Raw genomic sequence first — 6,972 nt, forward strand, 5'->3', positions numbered from 1 at the left:
GCGGCTGGAGACATTCCTGCAAAAGGCGAATCGCTGCATTAAATGTCATCATTAAATGTGCCCCCACGCGCTCAAGGCTTGAGCCAGGGAAACGAGGAGTCGACCGGAGGCACTTAAGCAAGCCTTGGTTTATTTTTACTAAGTAAACAAGGCTTGGGGGGTAAATGTTGCCCCTGAATTCGCCAAAAATTCGTGGACTAGTCGAATTAGGACACGTGGATCAGATAACCTGTAAACATTTGATAAGTCTTTGTGCGCCACAAGGAAGCGCAGTTAGCGTGGGTCCCGGAGGAGGCACCCGGAGTACAAGGTACTCCGGAAAGACCGCATGACGTGAAGCCTCTCCGGGATGTGTCAGACCTCTCTCGAGCAATCAAGTCGCATTTAATGCCGCATGGGAGGAAGCGTGTTGGGACTGTAACACGCAATAAAGTCTGACGGCACAACCCCCAAACAGCAGCCCTACAGTAATGATCATTTAAGTCTAGCGACGGCTACTCTGCAAAGAGTCACGTCAATCACAAGGCAAAAAGGACATTCTTCATAAAAACCCTACGGCACCTAAGGATTTGACCATGCATCACCCATGGTATGTTCATTGGAAATGCCCAACTTTATGGATACTTACAGATACATGTGTAAGAACAATTCTAGGGATTACCCCACCAAAACAATATAAATACCCCCTCAAAGCTCATTTAATGGGGTCGAGAATCTTGGTTCGCAAAAGAGTAAGGAGAGAAAATACTCACCAAGAACATTCTCTGTATTTATGAGAAACACATTCTCTCAAGTGTGGAATCTGTATTAAATACATCCATTAATAACAAAGACTCGTGGACTAAGGCTCATTAACGCCCCAACCACGTAAAAATCTTCATCTCACTTTCTTACAGCTCTTTATTATAATCATATTTTAATAGTTGCCGAAAATTTCGGTCAACATTTACAATTTCGCCCTTGCTTAGTGAAAATTCATAAAGTAGACATAGTCTAAATTTAGAATTATAATTGATTAATTAAAATCAATTAACTGAGTCTTACAAGCAATATGGTCTCAACTAGTATGGGGACCATGGGTCTATATAACCGAGCTTCCAATAAGTTGAACCGAATTTACCAAGTAAATTCCCTAACTTATTAATTCCTCATTGAATCCACACTTAGAACTTGGAATTGCACTCTCAGTCATATAAAACGCTCTATATGTTCCATGATATAGACACGTCATTAGTTATCCATTGTTATAACCCTAATGTGATCAATGAGCCTCTAATAGATGATCTACATTGAAAAGGCACTACTGTTACCGCTACACCTTCAATGTATTTTATCCTTAAAACACTTAGCTCCGTATAAATGATATTTCAGCGAAGTGAAATGAGATCTCCACCATTTATTTCTGTTTAGCTAAGCTCGAAGGATATCATCGTTTCACTTCTAAGTTCCTATAGAAGTTATAGATTCCATCTTTATGGTAGCGCTCCCACTCAATTATATTATCATGTTCCCAAAATGTACGTATCACCCTCACCCAAAAGTAGGCTTAACTAACAAATCAATGAACATGTATAGTACTCTTGAGATCGAACCTACCAATATCAGGATTAAGGTCATTTGATCTAGGATCAACAGGTGATATTGAATTGAATAGATATTACGGTAAGTTTTAATATATCTAATAAAAGTTCAATATCGGTCCCTTCCGATGTATACTCCATACATCTTATACTGGTAAACTTTGCCAATGTCCTGGAAAGGACATAACACTTTTCCAAGGTGTAAGAGTGCCTATCGCTGATTATACCATGTGAGTCTAAATCTAGTGTTCTGACAAATCAAGGAATAAACTTTTGAACATATAATTAAGATTATATTCCACTGTGCTGACAACACTATAATCTTTAACAAACTAATATGTTCATGACTTAAAAAGAATTCATACATTATATACATATAATCATGAAATAAATCATGTGAACCATGCAACATAAAATGTTATTTCTGATCATTATTAATAAGTAAATCTGATTATATTGAAATGAGTTTTATTTAGGGCACAAAACCGAACACCATTCTATATGGAGCTTTAGAAACAGGTTCGACTCCAGGTGCTAGATCAATTACAAAATCAATTTCTCGTTGCGGCGGCAATCCCGGCAACTCCTTAAGAAACACATCGAGAAAATCTCTCACCACCTTGACTACCTCAGGCCCAAATGTTTCGGGTCTGCTGGAGTCAATCACCACTGCAAGAAATCCTACACAGTCACTGTATAGTAAATCTTTAGCCCTCAGTACACAAATAACTGGGATCCGAGATCCCTGAACTGATCCAATATAAACAAATGGATCTTCACCTTCTGGCTGAAAAGTCACCATTTTCCGCTTACAATCTATACTGGCTGAATACTTAAACAGAAAATCTATCCCCAGTATAATGTCAAACTCAGTTAATTCCAGTTCTATAAGGTCAGCGCTCAACTCCCTATCTTCGATCCTAACCGGCATAGACCTAATGCGCCTATTAGAGATAACTAACTCCCCACTAGGCATTAGGGTTCCAAACCCTCTTTCTAAAATATCACAAGGCCTACCCAAAAGATCAATTATTCTTGTAGCTACATATGAGTGTGTAGCTCCCGAATCAAATAATACTTTAAACAAGGAGTTGTTGACGGGAAGCTGACCTGTCACAACAGAAACACTGGCTCCAGCATCAGCTTGGGTGATAGCGAACACTCGAGCAGGAACCGATTTCACCACAGCTTTCGACTCCTCTTTCTTTGCCTGAGGGCAATCTTTCTTGAAATGCCCCACCATGCCACACAAAAAGCATGTCTTCCTGTTACACTCTCCCAGATGATGTTTCTTGCACTGAGGACACTTAGGGTAAGAGTAACCCTAGCGTCCACCTCTACCTTGGTTCCCACGGAACCGCTTACTTTGCGCGGAGCCACCAGAAGCTGGGATAACTTTTCTTTTCTGTTCAGTGGTGGAGTCACCACCATCCCTACCATAGACAGGAGTAGGAACACTGGGGGTTCCACCAACACTCAGAGTCACTTGGGGCTCCTGAAGAAATTTCACCGCACCCTCGGCTCTAAAAGCCTTTTCAACCATTTCAGCATATGTGGTTGCCTCTGTAGTAGTAATCACCAAATCGTGCCTAATCTTTGCATTCAAACCGACCAAATATTTCTCTTTCTTGCTAATGTCAGTTGGCACGATTCCAGCAGCGAGCTTGGCCAGACGGTCAAACTTAGTGGTGTACTTGTTGGGTTTTATGCCCTAAATAAAACTCTATTTCAATGTAATCCATATTATTCAATATCAATAAAGTAACAGAAGTATTTTTCATTCATTTGTGTATATTTTGGTTCACTTAATCAATTGTTTGTCTGTTTGATTTATAAATTCATCCAAACCCCTTTCACATACTTGATCATGTTTATTGTGTTGTCAACACAGTGGAAAGTAAACATGACTATGTGAATAAAGGATTCCTAGATTTATCAGAACACTTGGTTTTACTAATATGACAATCTACAACAAAGTTTACTTGCATTTGGAGAAATGCTATGTTCTTTCCAGAACATTGGTTAAAGTAAAGCTCAGGTTGGATGCATGGAGTATGCATTGGAATGGACCGATATTGAACTTTGAAATAGATTTATAAAACTTACCGTAATATCTATTCAATTCAATATCACTAAGTTGGTCCTAGATCACATGATCGAAATCCTGATATGGTTAGGCTCAATCTCAAGAGAGTTATTCGTGTTCTTTGATTTGTTGTTAAGCCTACTTTTGGGTCAGGGTGATACGTACATTTTGGGAACACGGTAGTGCGATTGAGTGGGAGCGCTAACATAAATATTGAATCTATAGCTTCTATCTGGCGAATAGTAAGCAAAGGGTGATTTCGTTCGAGCTTAACCAAATGAGATAAATGATGGAGTACTCATTTCACTTAGCTGAAATATCATTTATACAGCGTTAAGTGTTTTAAGGATAAAATACGTTGTAGGGTGTTACGGTAATTAAGTCCCTTTACAGTGTAAATCATCCATATAGAGGATCATTGATCACATTAGGATTATAACAATGGATAACTAATGATGTGTCTATATGGTGGAACATATAGAGCATTCTATATACTGAGAGTGCAATTCTAAGTTCTATGCGTGGATTCAACGAAGAATTAATAAGTCAATGAATTTAAGTAGTAAATTCTAGATCTGCTTATTGGAAGCTCGGATATATAGACCCATGGTCCCCCCACTAGTTGAGATAATATTACTTGTAAGACTCATTTAATTGATTTTAATTGATCAATTATAATTCTCAAGTTAGACTGAGTCTATTTGACAATTTATCACTTATTAAGGGCAAAACAGTAAATAGAGATTTTGAATGGAATTTTTATTAATTAAGAAACTTTAATTAGTTTTATTATTAATAAGTAAATGACAATATATTATTTGATAATTAATTTTAATTATTAAATAATTAGATTTGACATTTATGTGATTGAACAAAGGAATTGGCAGTTTTTGACAAAACTGGAAACTATCAATGTAGGAAAAGGAAAGTTGGAAAAGTGGCAAGCTTTGTTTCCACATTGCCTAAGGCCGGCCACTAAGCTTCCCTTTTCTCATTGATTTTCCAATTTTTAAATGCCAATTAATTCAACCATAGCCCTAGGTGGTCTTCTATAAATAGAAGGCAAAGTCTTCAGTTTTTGAACACACATAATTCTGACAGAATTTTCTCACTCAAAAACTCTCTAAGCCGCCACCATCTCTCTTTCTATTCCTTCACTGTTTCGAAATCTATAATTGGTAGAGTAGTGCCCACACACATCAAGTATTACCTCAATCATAGTGAGGAAGGTTGTGTAGAATTCAGAAACAACAAAGAAGGACTATCTGGCTCAGATCTTGATTATACTCTGGGACAGAAAGGAATCAAGGGTTAGAGATCTGAGTGGGAGGAGACATATATTCCGCTGCCTTCAATGTGAGATTTCTGATACTTTTATGTTTTTAATTTTCCATCGTTTTGGAAGTTCATATTTAGGTTGTTAAATCAACATACTTGTGAGTAGATCTAAGTTCCTAGTAAAATAACTTCCAAAGGTACTCAGTTACCGACATTCCCTCGGTTTGAACCAATTCGGTGAACTCTTTCCGCTTTGCACTGCGAACAGCTTCATTATAATATTTGTAGTTAAACAACTCCTTGAATTCTTCCCAGGTCATCACTGTGACATCCCGAGTGGGGGTTATCAACTCCCACCACACGAGAGCGTCCTCCTGAAACTGGAAAGTGGCGCAGGTCACCTGATCATTACCAACCAGTCCCATATAGTTAAGTATGCGTTCGATCACTATGAGCCACTGCTCAGCCTTCATTACATCGGGACCTCCCAGAACACTGGAGGTGCTTACTTTAGAAACCTTTCGTACAACGACTCTATACGGTTGCCAACAATAATTTTATTCCGCTGGCACCGCTGGAACTGCAACGGCCTGAGCAACTTGTTCAGGAGGCACGGCAGGAGGACCCTGGTGCCTCAATCTATGAATCTCTTCCTCTTGTTGACGGATCCGATCTTGCATTTCTGCAAATCTCTGCTCCCAATCCGGAGGAGCTTGTGGTGGATTTACAGGGCGACCACCCTGAGCTCTTCCACGACCACGGCCACGACCATGAGGATTTTGGGGATTTCTCTGACCGCCTCCGGTCTCAACCATATCACCCTGACTTCGTGTATTTTGCGGGGCGTCCATATTATAGGACTTAGCCTGCGAATCCATAAGCCAGGCAGGTTAGACAACGATCAAAACTTAACACCGCTCTTAAGGACTTAAAGGCAACACAATTTAAAATAATTAAAATCTAATATGCTTCCTAACATACTTTCACATTCACAATTATTTAAAATACTAAACAAGTACGGGCTTACTGAACCGTGAAACGAGCTTTCTCTAATGAAGATTGTACATGTCTTAGCAAGCTTCGGTAGAAAAACCTGGCGGCTCTGATAAATAATAGTAATGCCCTAATGCTAAGACATGCTACAGTGCTTTTTCAATTACAGTGCAATCTTTCTTGTCAAAGAATTTTCTCGAAAAACATGTCAAATTAAAACTTTTATATTAATTACTAAACTTTATAACATATTAAAATATTTACAAGTGTCGGGATCCCGTTTTCAAACATTTTAAAGTAAATATTCCAAAATACATTTATTACATTTATTACAGTCCCATCAGAGCCCAGGTTCACTACCGTTCAGCTTTCACCTTTCCTTTACTTACACATGGAAGCAGAACTGTGAGTCGACAGACTCAGTATGATATGCATATAACGTATCATAAAATTTTTGACCTGTAATTATGTGCCCATACACCTATTTAGAAGGCTTAACAGATGAGCATGAACGTTCAATACTAGGGTACAACAACTATACCACAAACACTACGTACTTTACTGTACGAGTGTTGGTAGGGTTTGTTTCGTACCCTGAGTACCACTGAGTGATATACCACACACCTTAGTACTTTCCCGAACTTGTGTTGGTATCACTGTACTGTACTCACAAATAATATTTACTATACTAATGCACTTCGTACCATAACCGTACAAGTGTTGGTAGTGGATTTAACAACTTAAGCATGCATATACACATAACATATACATACACTCAGATAATCATATCACACATTATATTCAGTTCTTACCTTATTTCTGAATTCAAGTGTGCTGGCCGACCTGAACGGAAATCTGGTGCTAGATGGATGCCCTAATCACATTTTAAAACTGGGTAAGTTACATGATTAAAACCCTAATCCCGGGAAACCCAAAACCTTAACCCTAGGTTCTATTATACTTTCTATAGGTTATTATAACTCTGGAAATAGGGAAATACCCAACCAAGGCACCGCAAAGACGAAAATTAAGAAA

This window comes from Cannabis sativa, chromosome 5, assembly GCF_029168945.1.
Source record: "Cannabis sativa cultivar Pink pepper isolate KNU-18-1 chromosome 5, ASM2916894v1, whole genome shotgun sequence".
In the NCBI taxonomy this organism is placed as follows: domain Eukaryota; kingdom Viridiplantae; phylum Streptophyta; class Magnoliopsida; order Rosales; family Cannabaceae; genus Cannabis; species Cannabis sativa.